Below are 17,799 nucleotides of genomic sequence, written 5' to 3' on the forward strand. Positions count from 1 at the left end.
GGTAAAAGTAACAAATTCTAAAGGTAAGCATTCTTAACACCCTGATAGGGCTGTGGGTATAGTTTATTTATAGAATGCTTTCCTAGAATGCACAAGAGTTGGGACTTGAGCCTCAGTACTATAAAGCAAACATGTAATAACAAAACAACCTTTCTGGTATTTGGTAGCAAATATAAAAGAAAAGAATCATAATGTAAGCAATGAAAACAACCCTTCTTCATTTTAAATGACATTGTGGAAGGTGGTAAATAGTGAAGAGTCCATCAGAAATATAAAACATTGCAAATGCAAAGAATGCCTACAAGCCAATAGGACAAATAAATGTATTGGAGGGGAAATGTATACATACTTAAATAATGAGCAATAATAACTGAAAATCAGATCCAACTTTAACTTTGTCCAACGATCAAAATGCTTAGATAAGTAATAATGAAGGTCATGTGCTTGGAATGCTTACAGAACACGGTTTGGAGAGATGTGTTAAAAATATACACAGTGTCTATCAATACCATTTCCTCCACGGATTCCACTTACACCAAGAAGTCAAGATGAATGTGACAGGCAGAGAAAGACATGCTTTCTTTCTGTTTCTTTGTTTTTCTTCTAGCTACTTCCTCCTCCTCTTCCTCCTCCTCTTTCTCTTCCTCCTCTTCTCCTTCTCCTTCTCCTTCTTCAAAGTGTAGTCGCTTCCTAGTCTTTATAGCAGCAATTCTCAACTGTAGGTTGTGACTCATTGGAGGTTTCATATTAGGTAGCCAGATTATCAAATATTTACATTATGAATCATAACATGCAGCAAAATTATAGTTATTGAATTAGAAATGAAATAATTTTATTGTTGGGGGTCACTGCAACATGAGGAACTGTATTAAAGAGTCACAGCATTAGGAAGGTTGAGAACTTTATTATGTATTTGTGATATAAAAGATTTTACAATGCAAAACATTCATCTAGTATCTATGTATCTTTGTATCTCTGTATCTATGTATATGTGCATGTATGTATGTATGTATGTATGTATGTATGTATGTATGTATGTATCTATGTGTCAGGGCACCTATATTGGAAATCTATTCCATCCTGCCACGAGTTCAGAGAGCCTTGACTTCTATTGTATTTAAGATGTCAGCTAATGGCTGCAGGATGTCCTGGCCTCAGTGGTGAATAGCTCCTTTCTAAATAACAATAAACCTAGGCCCAGTTGAGTTCTACACACACCCTGAAGCCTAGTCATCCTGCTGGTATGGAGTGCCTGAAGGCCAAGTATGTGCAGCTAAGGAGTGCCTGTAGGATTCAGGGAAACGATTAAGGGAAATAATTGCTATCTGCCCTTTATACATGGTAATAGATGTCTTCTGCCATTGCCCCAACCTTTGGGTGGTTACTTAAGATGATGCATCAATAAACTGGGCATTGTCAATATTAACTAACTGCCCTCTTGATATGATATTATGTCTCTGTCTTTTCTTTAATGTCGGATAGCTAGCCTTCCCTCATCCACTCAGGAACAGACCCAGGGCCATTCAGCTGGTTCTGATCGTAGCCCCAAAGACATCAGTCTGCGAATTCTATCATCTATCTATCTGTGTATCTATGTATCTATCTATGTATCTATCTATCTATCTATGTATCTATCTATGTCTATCAATCATCTATCATTTATTTGTAACAGCTACTACTGTTATTATAATAGCTAGTACTGTTAAAGATATGCTCCTTTATGTTGCAGGCTGAACAAACATGCTGTTTTCTCTAATATTATGCCAAATATGTCTTCACGTGTGTTCTCAAGAATCAGTGTCTGTATCCACACTTAACACTTTTCTCTCCTTTTAAATTGGACCTGACACTTATTATCTATCATATTACCCTCTCTGAATTATCTTCAAACACTCAGAGCCTCTGTGGTTTGTTTACATCTTCTACATGGATGCCTCAATCCCTTTCTTTAGCTGTCTGTGTCTGTCTTAATTCTGTGCACTAACACTGACAGATTGGCCAACAGCTGGGTCATAGATTATTCTGGGCTCTGTGAGGACACAATGCAGAAACACGTGAACATATACAGACATAGCTCTCATAATGCACATACACATGAATAAGTGTGTGCATGTGTATGCACGCACACACACACACACACACACACACACACACACACACACACACACCTCATGCAAGGTAACATTGCCCTAACACACTTGGAATTTTTGGAAGTTAATATATTATCATATATTAATAATTAATAATATATATTAATATAATATCAAAATTATATAATTTTGAATTAGTGATACATAATCAGAGCCTAAGTTTCTTGTTCCCACATCTTCCTTCAAGCATTCCACAACAGTTCTGGGAATTTTGCTTCTGAGTTTGTGAAAAGCCCATGGTCCATACATGTTCACACTGAGAATACCAACAGTTGTATTATTGACCTCTTCAATCACATGGATCACTTACCCTGATGGGAATAAGGATGATGATTATACCCTATGAGTTATTTTTATGACAACTTTATTGGCATATTAACATATAAGTATAAATTCACCAACTATGTGTGTATGGATTTAAATATTATACATATATGTACTTAAATAAGCACTTTTCTGGAGTCTTTAATGAGTAGTAGAACTATTCGTCCCATCCATTCACAGCTTTAGAATGTTTCCATCACCCTTGAGGAAGCTGTACACTCACTCATGAGTAGCCATTTCTCATTCCCATCTCTACTTTCCTCCACCCCTCTGCTGCTTGATTCCCCGTGTCTGGATTTTCCTCTTTGGAGCATGCCCTATTGACAAGATCCTGCAGACTGTAGTCTTTGGACTATATTCCTTGACTTAGAACAGCCTTTTCAAGATTTATGTAAACTTGGGTGTGTGTCAATATTCTATTGTTTTCTGAAGTTAAGTAATATTCCACCATATGTATGTACCACAGTTTCTACATGGATTCATCTGTTGGACATTTGGTTATTTCTGCATTGGTCTGTTGTGAATAACACGCTTCTATGAGTATTTGGGTAAAATCTCTCAGTGGAAATATGTTCTCAGTTTTGAATAGGGGCCTAGTAGTAGAATTTCTGCATCATATGATATCTATATTTTTCGTTTGGGGGACTAGACAATCTATTTCCCATGGAAATGGCACCTTTTCACAAATTGTACCAGCAACCTCTGAAGGTTTCAATTCCTCAGTGTTCCTGTCAACATTTGTTATTTTCTATTTGTAAAAGAAATGTAGCCATGCCAGTGGGTGTGAAGAACTATTTTAACTATAGGCTTGACGTTTGCCTAGGGAACATTATTGGTAAGCATATTTTTATTTACTTCTTTGGAAAAAAAAATCTATCCTAAATTTTCTGTTCATTTTAAAGCCCTTGTGGAAGAAAATGTAAATTATGTAAATTTAAACAAGTAAAAAATACCCTAAACATAGCAATTTTTTATAAATTTTTGTTAAGTGTTGCCCTTATCAAGTATGAATTTTTGCAAGTACATTACCTTGTTCTATGGACTGCTGTTACATTTCTTTTTATAGTTTGTTATTATTGAAAAAAATTTACGTACATTATTCTCATGACAGTTCCTCTTGAGCTATCTCCTCCCAGATCCTCTGCATCCACCCATCCACCAAACCCACATCTTTTTCTCTTGAGCAAATAAGCAAACAACAAAACAGAATATAAACAAAACAGACAAAAAAGCATAGGAAACATACACACACACACACACACACACACACACACAAACACACATGCAATCTTGATGGTCTACTTTAATTGGGTTTCATCACATGTAAATGGAGTTCTTCATTGGTCTATGAAATAAAAACCCAGAGTCATATACAGAAGAAATGCTGAGTGATCAGAGAGAAGATGGAACAAGCCACAACCACACCTTAGTGTCTCAGCAGACAAGAGAGCAAATTCCTGTGTCTCCTTGCTTATATCCTGTTTTTGCCCATCTAGGTCACTTCCTGTCTATCTGTACAGACCTCCAGCCCTCTATGGTTAGTTAGTGGCAAGCTCCATTCTCTGACCCCCAAACAGGCTTTATTTGTATAAGCAAGATGTCACCACAATCTCAATGTTTGGGTTCTCATGCTTTTCATGTTGTGTGTAAGACACAATTTTTTTAAGCCAGGTAGAGTATATGTGTTTGTGCTTGCTTCTATAAGAATATTAATAGTTCAGTTTAACAGTCAGACAAAGTGTTATTTTAGGTGAATGGTGATTCGTTGTGAGAGGCAGAAATTCAGCCTCACTCATTTGAATGCTGGTGTATACCTGTTCCTGCACAACTTGTTGAAAAGAAAATCAGTAATTTTGAAAGTCATTTTATGAATGAGTCTTAACAATATCCGAGTGCTTAATTTCCTTGCTTAGATCTGTCTTTTCTTCCCTCTATGAGAATTAAAACTTTTTCAGTTAAATTTACCGCTAAGAGGAGATTGGGGAATGGAGTGGGCTGCTCATTGTGGACTTTGCCCACCGGAGGAAGGAATTACCAGATGCATGGTGTCTTGGTAAGGAAAGGGTTGAACTTACTTTTCCCCAGCCCTTCATGTCTCTTCATGGCAAGTGTAATTGGTCAAGGTCAGCTGGCAACTCAATGGAAAGAGAGCTCTGTTACGATAAATCTTTCCGCCAAAAGCCGCCGAGCCCCACCACCACATGTGAGCTTTATGCTAGCCGCCTGCCCGAGTTAGGGCCCAAATTAATACACAGAGAGACCTGTATTAGGTTCAAAGGTGCTTGGCCAATGATTAGGATTCTCATGTTAGCTCAGTCTTAATTATCATAAACCTATATATTTTATAAGACTTATCTTATCGGGCACCTTATTGGCGTCCCTCCTTGCCAGTGGATCACATTGCTCCACTGGAGGAAGAGCAGAGGAGAAAAACAGGGACATTTTCTGTTTCTCCTTGCCAAATATGAGTCTCCTTGCTATGTCACTTCCGGCTGGAACCACTACTTCTCTACTACATTTCCCAGAATCCTCTTTGATTCCTCGTCCTGTCTAACTTGCTGCCATTGGCCAAACAGTATTTTATTCAGCAATCAATAAGATAAACATACACAGAAGTGCTTTTCCCATCAGAGCTCAATCACAGTCTCTATATAGATGAACTCCTTGGGACTCATCAAGACATAGAAAGATGGAAACTAGATGTGAAGGGCTAATGGAAGTTCTCAAAACAAGCAGTCCTACTGTACCCAAAACGTGCTAAATGTGCTCACTCTCTTCCCTCTCATTATAAGCAAAAAGCCCCATGACTTCAGTTATGCCTGAAGGAAAAACAATGTCTGCAATTCCCAGTCCAAGAAACTCCGAATAATTTGGAGACAGCCAAAAGCATGAGTCAGTGGGTTTCTCTTCTCTTTTTTCCCTAGTGTAGCCTGTCTCCAGCAAGGCCCCGTTCCAGCTGTGGGCTGGCCCTCCCAAGGGCCTCATGGAGGCTGTGGGTGGCTGTTCCTCCAATGCTGGTGGCAGTCTGAGCTGCTGCCAAGGCCAATTGAAGCCACTTCAAAGGACACCACCACCACCACTGATAAATGGATTCAGAGGTTTGCTTCATCTCAGTCTAGTCCTCAGGCCTGCTTCACAGGCCCTAGTCTCGAGGGCACAGGCTTCCTCTGTGTAGGTTTGGATGATTGGGAGTTCTAAACCAGGAACACACACAAACCTATCATACACACACACACACACACACACACACACACACACACACACACACACACACACCATGCACACACATATACCAAATACATATTAAGAAGGAAAAAAAAAAGGAGAAATGCTGGGCAGACGTGGGGGTTTCATTTGTAGAGAATATAAATGGGGTTTCTGACATGGTGTGCTCCTGAGGTCCCTCCGGAACCTACTGGAAAGTGGGACCAGAACACTTTTCAGGTCACTCGTAGAAGATGATAATATTTATCTCTGAATGTGTTGACAATAGACTGTTGACCTAAATGTGCCTATTTCTTCCACATTTTCCAGATATGTTCAACCACACTAGGACTTCTATTAATGTAGGAAAAAGTAGTAACAACCAGTTATCATTTTAAAGTAAATGGGTATTTCATTTTTGGTGTGTGATGTAGAGAGGGGACACCAAAATGGGGCTTCCCGGTCTAGACTGTGGTGTCCATTGGACGCATTAAGGCATTTTCTCCTCTTTGGGCCTCAGATTCATATTTGGAATGAGAACTAGATGGGTGGAAACAGTCCTGTGATGAATATGGAAAGAATGCTAGTGTAGATGGAAGAAGCAGAGCCCTGCGTCTAGGAGGAAACGCACCGGGAGCATGGAGAACTACCATCAGTCATGACTTGCTTTCACAGGCTCCTCATTTGTGGACTCATTTCCTTTGTGTGCAGGTCATAGAAATAAGACACCATGTATTTTCTGCAAATATTAGAGATACTGGTAGAAAAATTCTTTGCAAATTGGCATCATTCCAGAAATGTTAGCTTGCCCAGTCTTCATCTCCATAGCTATTAGTATTTTCCTAGTGAGACCCCAAGTCTTTACAGTCCTGGGAGAAGAAAGCCATGAAGTTTTCTGGTGACATTGATGAGCTGGCACCTCCTCTTACTCATGGTTAACATCAGCTGTATCTAACAAGGGCACAAGGGCATTATAGAAAACTGTTCATATTTTCAACAGGGTCTGAGCAACGGAGGCAGTCATACTTTGGGTCTTCTAAAAAAAAAAAACAGCAAGAGGTAAACAAATTTTGACTGGGATGTGATAGGGGAAGCCGTAAGGGGAGCAAGTGTACAGCTTTTCAGCAACTCTTTGATAAAGTTCCCTTCTCTAACTGAAAACCAAGGGGCAGCACAAAATACCAGGTAAGAGCATCCAAATTAGTTCCTGCCTGATGAGGGTTGTCTCTTAACTTCTCATTTCATTAACGTTACCTTGGACCCATTATTCAATCTGTACCTCAGAATTTTCACTTGAAGAATAATGGGACTCATTTCACAGGACACAAAGGATTGTTATGCTAATAGCATGTTTTAATGTCTTCAAAGTGCTTACAGTACCTGAGATGTACTACGTGGAAAAGACTGTAACATAAACCACCCAATGTTAAAAATTTCTATTTGAATGTGTAGAAGCTCAAAAGAGAACTTTTGATTAATGTTCATGGGTGTAGGACTCTATTTCTAAAGTGAATAGATAGGAATGAGCTCAGATGTTCCTTGAGTGCTCTTTAACCTATAGAAAATGTCACAACTTGGTCCTAATGCTCTTAAATTCTACAACTAGGATGTTTTTCTTTTTGTGACCTGTGACATTATCTGTTTTTCTAATAAGGACAAGAATTGTGGCTTAAGTTTATTTCTCTGCCATGTAAAGAGAAGTCTGAAGCTAAGAGTCTTAGGATGGTTTGGTAGTCTCCCTGGGAATAAATCCTAGACTTCTCCACCTTAGATTTCCCTTCCAATGACCATGTTTCCACGTGGCTTCTGGGACTCCAGCCATCATCCTTCCATTGTAGGCCTGAACAAATATTGAAAAGAAAAACAAAAGAAAATCTGGACATTCGTGGCACACACCTTTAATCCCAGCACTCAGGAGGCAGAGGCAGGCAGATCTCTGCAAGTTCGAGGCCAGCCTGTTCCCCAGAGCGAGTGCCAGGATAGGCTCCAAAACTACACAGAGAAACCCTGTCTCAAAAAAAAAGAAAAGAAAAAGAGGCATGTATTAATTTATTTTTAAGGAGTTTCAACAGACATTGCATAAAACAAAGTACCTCTTATGTGGCCATAACTTTTTCTCAGCATCTAATCTCCCTTGTAGAGAGATATGAAGTGTCTGTTTTCCCCACACCCAGATCCCAGTGATTCACTTGTAATTGCTTCAGAATAAGCTCAAATTCACATGCAGACTGCACCATACAGGCTATACACATTGCCTTGCAGAATGCTAATTTTAATACACACACACACACACACACACACACACACACACACACGTACATATATATATTTAAATTAAAATATAATCACACATTATTTCTCCGTTCCTTCCTTCCAACCTCTTTCATGTACACTGCCCCCTTAGTCCCTGTCAAATTCATGGCCTCCTTTTTTCAAATAGTTTTTATTAGGTATATGTATACACGAATAAATACAAATATAATCTGCTGAGTCTGTTTAGTGTAGTTTTTACGTATGTGGTTTCAGGAATAAAATAAAAACAATATGATTCTATGTGGGTTTTCCATGTATCTCAGTGTCATTTTTCCCTTCTCCTTTCCTTCCCATTTCTGCCTCCTCGGTTAAGACCACTGAAGTCTCTCGTTTCTCTCTTCATGTAACTTGTATTCTGTTTTTCCCTTCCTGTTGTCCCCACCCCCACAGTCCCTTTATATTCATATCTGAGGATTTAGAGTTAGGAATCACAGACAGAGAGAACACGCAGCATTTGTCTTTCTGGGTCTGGATCATCTCAATATATTTTCTAGTTCCATCTATTTACCTGAAAAATTATGATTTCAGTTTTTTTTTTTTTTTTACAGTTGAACAGAATTTCCTTATGTACATTAACTTTGCATTATTCCTTTGCCAGTTGAAGGACATTCAGGTTGTTCCAGTTTTCTAACTATTGTGAGTAGAGAGAGCTGCAATGAACTTGCCTAAGCAAATACATGTGGAGTATGACGTTGAGTTCTTTAGGCTCACACCAAGGAGTGGTTTAGCTGGCATGGTTTGATTTGTAGCTTTTGGAGAATTCTCCAAGATGATTCCCAGAGTGGCACCAATTTGTAATCCTAACAATGAGAGTTCCCTTTCCTTCCCCTGTATCCTCTTCAGCATTTGTTGTTGGTTGTTTTGTTGATTTTTGTCATTCTGAGTGGGGTAAAATAAAATCTCAAAGTCATTCTGGTTTGCATTTTCCCAATTGCTAAAGATGATGAATATTTTTTTGGTATTTCTTAGCTATTTCTATGTCTTCTTTTGAGAACTCTGATCAGACTCATAGCCTACTGTGTTTGTCTTTGTTTTATTGATTTATTTTATGATTTCTTTATGTATTTCACTTATTAACCCCCCCCCCCCGTAAGGTGTACAGCTGTCATAGATACTACAGCCACACTCCCTGGGGTTTCTGTTTACTTAATTGATTGTTTCCTTAGATATGCAAAATTTTTTAGTTTTATGAGGTCCAATTTGTCACTTGCTGACCTTAGTTCATGGGCTAATGAAGTCAAACTCAGAAAGTCCTTCCTATATTTCCATCGTATAGGAGTTTACTTCTGAAGTTTTTAATATCTCAGGTTCCACATTGAGGTCTTCGAAGCATAATGAGTTAATTTTTGTATAAATTGATAGATATCTGTCTAAATTCTTTCTTTCTAAAAATGGATGCTGGGACATCCAGTTTTCCCAGCACCATTGGTTGAAGAAGCTGTCTCTTTCTGTGTATGTTTTTGGGATCTTTGTCAAATATCGGATGGCTGCAGTTAGGTTTACTCATGTTTGAGATTTTTTATCTTTTTTTTTTTTTTGGTTTTTTGAGACAGGGTTTCTCTGTGTAGCTTTGGAGCCTATCCTGACACTCGCTCTGGAGACCAGGCTAGCCTCGAACTCACAGAGATCCACCTGCCTCTGCCTCCCGAGTGCTGGGATTAAAGGCATGCGCCACTAACGCCCGGCTTGAGATTTTTTATCTTGTAAAACGCAGCTTGTTGTGGGCACAAAAATAGAACCCTAGTGTTTTTATACAGCACTCATGGTGATTATTGACCTGGGATTAAGGTACAAACAACAGAGATAAGTCACTCCAACTTGGTCTTGTGGCACTCTCCCAAATAGTATAGATTTTCTCTCTGTCTCTGTCTCTGTCTCTGTCTCTGTCTCTGTCTCTGTCTCTGTCTCTCTCTCTCTCTCTCTCCTATTTCCTTCTCCATCTCCTCTCTCTCCTCCTCATTCTCTGTATCTGTTTTTCTGTCCTTCATTCTCTGTTTTTGTCTCTCTGATCTCTATCTGTGTCTGTCTGTCTATCTGTCTGTCTCACTCACACACACAAACACACTTACATATGACTTCTGATATTAGTCTTCATATAAATCTTTGAACATCGTGTCTAGTTCTGGTCACATCAGATCAGCTATGAGAGACTCACACATGGACTGGAACGTCAGAATGTTATTGAACCATAATAAGGCTAGTTGTCATTCCGAGGCTGCTATGTCACTTGCTTCTGTCACAGAACTTTGATATGCATCAGGACAATCGCTGCCATGTATTATTGCCTGTGAGCCAATTCAGGCTTAAGAGATTATAGAAGGTGAGCAGCATAGCTTTATTTAAATAATGATTTCTATTTTCTTGTGGAACATTAATTCATTAATTCATTCAAATTGGCACAGTGAGACAGTAACCAAGCAATGAAGCTTCCACTATGATCAAATAAGTAAACTTTATTTTGCATCTGTTTTTGTTATTTTTTTAACCAATAGTATTTTGTACTCCAGACACATAATCCTGCTTCCTTCCCCATCAAACTCCAGTCATTTTCAAATGACTTTTTTCCTAAGCACCTTTCGTTTTGTCAGACATCCTTGACATTCTTAAAAGATAGCACTAAGCTATGAATCTGATTCTGGGGTGTACTCCATCTGGCAAAGCTAAACCAGTGCCCATTGCCTCAGTTGATAAGACTTTGACTACACTTGCTTACGAAATGAGGAAAATGATTGTAATTTAAAATAAAATTTGTATTCTTAGCACCAAATGCCAAGTGTAGCATAAAATGAGTGTTGAGTGCTTGGAAGAACTGGGTGATGGAGTCAGGAGATGATTACATTTAGTGGAATGCAAAGGCTACATATCTGAAGGGCTGCCATGCGGAATTTAGATGAGAATTCTTCTCCTGCTAGGACTGACTGTTTACTACTTACAGTAACTGTGAAACATGAGAAACCTTCCAAATATCAGAGTGTATGCTAAGTGCATGACTTGGGATGTCTATTATTTATCCGATAATATAAATTATTTAGGAATTATTTTTTCCATAAAGCACTAAAAGGAGATGAAGTTTGGAGAAACCAACAAATTACCTTAGGGAAACTGAGAGTAAGTAACATCAAGAAGAATTAAATATTATGGTTGGTTATAAGGACAGAATTCAGCAATCAAATGACTAGGGTTTGAATCATTCACGATTTATTCAAGGGCTCTCTTCTTATCTCTAAAAGAAATACTTGAGTTAGCGAAGGTGGATTTAACGGAGTCCACAAGACCCAGATAAATGATTAACAGATATTAACACAATTATAGTGAATAACCACTGCAGTCTTCTTGATCCTGAGGATACAGTTTCCGCCCTTCTAGATCTCTAATGACAGCCCAAGAGAGCAAACCAACCCCTCTTCTTCCTTATAAGGGGTCACATTGGCACACCTGAAGCCAAGCCCCTAGGATGCAGCCACCACCCCAAGTCCACTGGTGGAACAAGATGCCACTACATGATAGTCTGCTCGAGATAATTTAAACGCTGATGGTTCCATGCATGCATTTATATGGACATACCCACCCACACATATATGTATGCATTTTTTATTACAGGCTACATAGTATGTTCATATATGTATGTTGCATTTTAATGTATGCCTGTTTTTTGCCTAGACATATCAGAGAATGAAACTGTACAAAATGAAAACAAAATATTGTCAATAAAATGAAAGATAGTTCAAAATCAACACTCACCTTTCATTAATCATTTTATATTATTTAGTCTTATCCGTGCTTTTAGGTTATGTGTAGCTAATGTGTCTGGGGAGAGGCCACATAAAACATCGGATTCCTGCCCATCTTTCCCATCCTCCCCCTCAGACAGTATGTAATAGTAGCTAGAAATTTGCCAGGTGGGAATACTTGCAGCATGGAAATCAGCACGTGCTATCCATAGCATCTTGGCTTATTTTTTTCTTTTATTGCATTCATTTATGAAAATATTAAAACTTTATAACGTAGATTCAAGCATGATACTAGCTATGCGTAGCACCAAAAATGGAGTAAATATTCTTTCCCCACATAAAAATTCCTGTCCCACTAAGAGGCTGCTCAGTTTCCTTTGTGGAGGAAAAAAAAGGTGTTCTAATATGTCTTTGTTGTTTCTCATAATTCTCTGTCAGTACTGTAAAGGCAAATGCTACTGAAACTGTAGGTGAGCTGTGATTTTAAAAGTTCTCTAGCAATCACTTGAAAAATTCAGTGAGAGACAGGTGGCTCTAGGGTATTTATCTTTTGCTATTTGTGGACTTGAGATGCTTATCTTTATCAGTGATAAGGACAAATATACATACTTAAGTATGAATGAGAAGAATAGGAAAAAAGGAGGGTGAACAAAATCCAACTATGTATGAACCTGCTGCATTGTCTGCTAATTACAACCCATTAGCAAGTAACAGAAAAGTAAACATAAGTATGCGTGAGAATTTTTCTACACACATGTAATGCTTTCTTTTTTCATAGTTGGTTATTTAGCATGTGCCAGCAACCCGTCCTTGCAAGAGTTTTCCTTATTTCATTCTCAAAGATCTAGTTAGGTCCTGTTGATTCAGGCTCACACAGCCAGATCATGAAGCCCTTGTCTAGCAGATAGATACGGATGGAGTTATAAAAGACTTTTTTGAGGGCAGGGCATGAAGCCTCTAACACTGTTGATGACAAAGCCACTTCAAATGATACTGTGATTTCTTCCTAGTCATAGATTTTCATAATTCTTAAGGAGCAGATAAGTTGAGAGTGTGGAGAGGGTATTGATCAGGTATCAGCACTATCAGTTCCTGGAAAAAAGAAAGAATCTTCAACAAATGGTGCTGGCATAACTGGATGCTGGTGTGTAGAAGACTACAGATAGATCCATAGCTATTGTGATGCACAAACTTAAGTCCAAATGGATCAAAGATCTCAACATAAATCCATCCACATTGAACCTCTTAGAAGAGAAAGTAGGAAGTACTCTCAATGAATTGGTACAGGACACCTTCTGAACATAACACCAGTAGCACAGACACTGAGATTGAATTAATAAATGGAACCTCCTGAAACTGAGAAGCTTCCGTAAGGCAAAGGACACAGTCAACAAGACAAAACAGCAGCCCACAGACTGGGAAAAGATATTCACCAACCCCACATCTGACAGAGGACTGATTTCCAAAATATCTATATCCCCATTTCTAAGAGACTTCACTAGGGCCACTCTCCTAGATTCCAGAGACTTTCCACTGCACTAGGTTTCTATATTGAACTCGTAATCTTCTATAACCAGGCAAGAATCCTAGCAGTAGGATAGAGACATCAACCCAGCCACAAAGCCTTCAATCTACAGTCTTTCCTGCCTGCAAGATGTGCTAGGGTAAGGATAGAGCAGAACTTGTAGGAGTGGCCAAACCAATGACTGGTCCAACTTGAGGCCCATGCCACGAGAAATAGCCTGTGCTGCTGTAGTCTTGATGGCCATGAATCAGAGGCAGGAAAGCACAAAGACCCAGGAGAGAACCAAATGTGACTGGAAAAATGAATAATAAAAATAAAGTCAATGAAATGATTCCTACTGATATTCTGTTATAGATGTGTGCCCAGGTGTCATCAGAGAGCCATCACCAAACTACTGATGGGAGTAGGTGCAGAGACCCATAGTCAAACACTATGTGGAGCCAGGCGATCTCACAGAAGAGCAGGAAGAAGTATTATTAGGAGGCAGAGGGGTAGAGGACACCACCAGAACATGGCCCACAGAATCAACTAAGCAGGGCTCATAGGGGCTCACAGATGTTCCACCACATAAGTGACACATGGGACCCTCTATGGGCCTGAGCTGGGTCCTCTGCATAAACCTTGTGGTTGTATAGCTTGGTGTTCTTGTGGGGCTCCCAACAGTGGGAGTGGGGGTGTCTCTGACTCTCTTTCCTGGGCTTAGGACCCTTTTCCTCATATTGGATTGCCTAGTCCAGCCTTAATATGAGGGTTTGTGCCTAGTCTTATTGTAACTTGCTAGGACATGAACCCCAGAGGTTATCCCTGGGAGTCCTGATCATTTATTTATTTTTAAAAGGAAATGGAGGAGAAGTGGATCTGGGGAAAAGGAAGGGACTAGGAAGAGTAGAGAGAGGGAAAATGTGGTCAGGATACAATGTATGAAGGAAGAATAAAAGAAAAGCTATTAACAAGTTAAGACATTAATCTGCTTGTTCTTACCCCTTCGTAATGTACAACTTCCCAATGACAAGAATCAGAATATTTTGTAGTTTAGATGCTGAATGTCCCCCAAAGTCACTTGTGCTGAAGCCCTGGTCCCCAACTCAGCACAGCAACAGCAGGTGGAAGGATATGTTGAAGGTAACGGAAACATGTACTTTAGGATGTGGCCTTAGAATAGATGATGGGACCCCACCCTTCTTTCTCTCTATTCTCAGGGGCAGTATCTTCTTCTGCATCTCTCACCACTAAGCAATTGTCGTACCAGAGGCCCCAAAGCGGCAGGCAATCAATCACAGACTGAAATCTCTGAAACTGTGAACCAAAATATGCTTTCTTGTCTTAAAGTACATGATCTCAAGAAATTTGTTACAGTGATGAAAAGTTGGCTATGATAGATATTTATGTATTGTTCTCCAGTTAATGTGAGTGCTTCCTCATTGAGGAGTGTTTTGGTCTCTGATAGGAGAGTTTATCTCTTAGAGCATCTGACTGTGTCTTTTCAACCCTCAAAACTTATTAGAAATCACTGCTTTTCTTTCCTTAACCTGAGTAAATTTAGAAATCAGACAATAAAACTCAATTTTCCCTCTTCAGTTCCTCAGGTTCTAGAAATGGGTGCAGCATTTAAGAAACTCTTTACTAATGTTGCTTAGAATTTTATGCTGTTTTTACGTGTTTTTATGCTGCCATATCCATCACGTGAGAACTGTTTCTCTCCTCATTTGGCACCACCCTGAAATAATTTACTGTTGTAATATAATAGTTAGAGATGTGTACATTTGTTTATGTGGTGGAACATTTGTTTAATGATGCAAAGATGTATTCTTTTTTTTTTTTTTTGAGACAGGGTTTCTCTGTGTAGCTTTGGAGCCTGTCCTGGCACTCACTCTTGAGACCAGGCTGGCCTCGAACTCACAGAGATCTGCCTGCCTCTGCCTCCCGAGTGCTGGGATTAAAGGCATGCGCCACCAACGCCTGGCAAGATGCATTTTTTTATGTTGCAGTTGTTTAACTTTGTTAAGCTGTGCTACTTTGCTTGTCTAAAATGTCTGATTAGTCAAACAAAGAGCTGGACAGTCAATAGCTAGGCAGAAGAGAGAAATGGATGGGGATGCCAAGCAGAGAGAATAAATAGGAGGAGAAATATGGGAAGAGGAGAGCAAGAAAAAGGAAGAAGAAGAAGAAAAAGAAGGGAGGAAGATACCAGGGGCAAGCTACCCAGCTATACAGAAAGCCACAGAGTAAGAAGGAAAGAAGAGATCCATAGAAAACAAAAAAAGGAAAAAACCCAGAGGCATAAGGTAGATGGGATAATTTAAAAGAAAAACTGACTAGAAATAAGCCAAGCTATGGCTGTTGTAAGAAAGAGTAAGTTTTGGTGTGATTACTGGGGAGATTGGAGGTGTGTCCCCAAAGAATAAAAAGTAAAGGGTAAACAACAGCAAATTAGCAAGTCAACTGATATCAGATCAGAAGGACAGTGAGCACATTTTATTAATCTGGAATTAATACTTGAGCCTCAAAGAAACTCGAAGCAAGGAGAATTTTAACATATATATTTCTATATATATTAGAAAAGCTACTTTTGATTGAGTTTTAACTTCACTTTAGAATCGTAGCATATCCTTTGCATTCATCTTTGGTTCTAATTCCCATTTTATAAGACATGTTGGGAGTTAGTGGTTAGAAAAGCACAACCAATGCTGGTTCCATCATAGGAGGCAGAGATCCAATACAAAGGCCTCCTTGAGTGTAATAATGTTTCATAAATATACAGCTACTTATCCATAGGAAGCTTTCATTAGGGAAACAAACAACGACTTTAAGAGTAAACAATTTCATAGTGACACAAACAAAGGAAGAGACTTGTTTGAGAAGTAACATGACAATTTTTCTGAATTTTCTTGACTAGTCAACTGAAAGACATTGTAAATGGGAACCAACTATGGGGGAAAAAAAAACTGACCCATGCATGGCTCAGCCTTTAACCCTGGGTGACCCAGGAAAGCTTCATATATCCAAACATTAGACAGACTGTTCTCTACATTCCTTGTTCTCCAACCCGTGGAGTCCTCCTCTTGGACCTGAGGACTCCATTGCACTTTTCTTCCACTGTTCATGTTCTCAAAAATCTCATTCTTGTCCTCTGGTTCATCCCTTAATCAATCTAGAGAACCTTGACGTCATCATTATCCCTTAAAACCCTAACAATATCCCCCGTGGTTCAGAAAGGGACAAGGAGATAATTACTAGAAGGCTTTTTCTTCAATTCTTTCAAATAATTGTCTATAAAGTTTTGTTAGTCTCACTGACCATATGGTAGAGATAGACTGCCAATACTCAGATTAATTAGAGCCTCCCATTAGTTCACAGTGACTTGTAGATATTCTCAGCTTAAAACCATTCACCAGGATGAATTGTGTCTTTACAATCCTTGTAACTTCCTTTTTATGGTCTCCTGCAATATTTCCTTAGAATAATACCAGCTTTTAGCATCTCACACAGTGATGTATGTTAGCCCATCATTATCTAAAGTATCCAGAAGAGCTGAAACTTAAAAAAAAATGTCTAAGGTTAAAAAAAGATCCAAACTGCTGAAATGACTTCATACATATAACTAAGTGTAATCTCTCTCCCATCTCTCTTCTGTCTGTCTGTCTCTTCATTTACTGATGTAGTAAACATGCTTTGATCTAATTAGTCACCTGAAAATAATCACATATACCTTACCTAGAATAAACTGTGAACCTGTTTAAAATCAGTATTTTTTGTCAGTCTCCTATACCTTGTGGATCCTGGTTGATAGTTTTCAGGAAAAAAATTAAGAATCAAGAAGCCAACAAGCATCTTTAAGATGGAAAGTATCAGCCTTTGAGTAGGCAATGGTTATAAATGATGGATGCAGCATTCATTGTGAGTGATACCCAGAAAACACACACCTACAGAGATTTAAAAATCGTTGTTTGAAAGTAAGCTGAAGACAGGGACTACTGTGAATTTGTGGTAGTTCTTCTGAGTGCTGGGGTTTCCCGTGCATGCCACCATGTACCAAACTAACACCATTTTTAAAATTAGTGTATTTATTTTCTGAGAATTTCATATATGAATACTGTATATAATTTCTCCCCTTAGTCTCCTTCATCCAACTCCCCCTCTGCCTCACCCATTCCTTCTCATATCCATGGTCTTCCTTTTGCTTTTTTAAATAATGTTGCTACACACACACACACACACACACACACACACACACACACACACACACACACAAATACACACACATTTATAAATACAAACTGATGAGTTCATGGGTTCACTTTCATTCTGTGTTTAGGGCTGACTTCTTTGGACTGGATGATAATGTGTTCTTGGAGAAGACTGATTCTCCCTCTCTCCACAACCATTAGTTTTCTGTAGCTCTTCATCTAGGGATGGAGCCTTGAGATATTTCCCATCCACACTGACAAGCCAATGGGTATTTTCATTTTTCAGAACCTTATTGTTGAGATTTCCTAGGTATAGCTCTCCTGTCAATATGTCACAGCAGATAAACTGGTCCTCCATCTCTAGC

The sequence above is a fragment of the Cricetulus griseus genome, chromosome 10 (assembly GCF_003668045.3).
Source record: "Cricetulus griseus strain 17A/GY chromosome 10, alternate assembly CriGri-PICRH-1.0, whole genome shotgun sequence".
Taxonomy (NCBI): domain Eukaryota; kingdom Metazoa; phylum Chordata; class Mammalia; order Rodentia; family Cricetidae; genus Cricetulus; species Cricetulus griseus.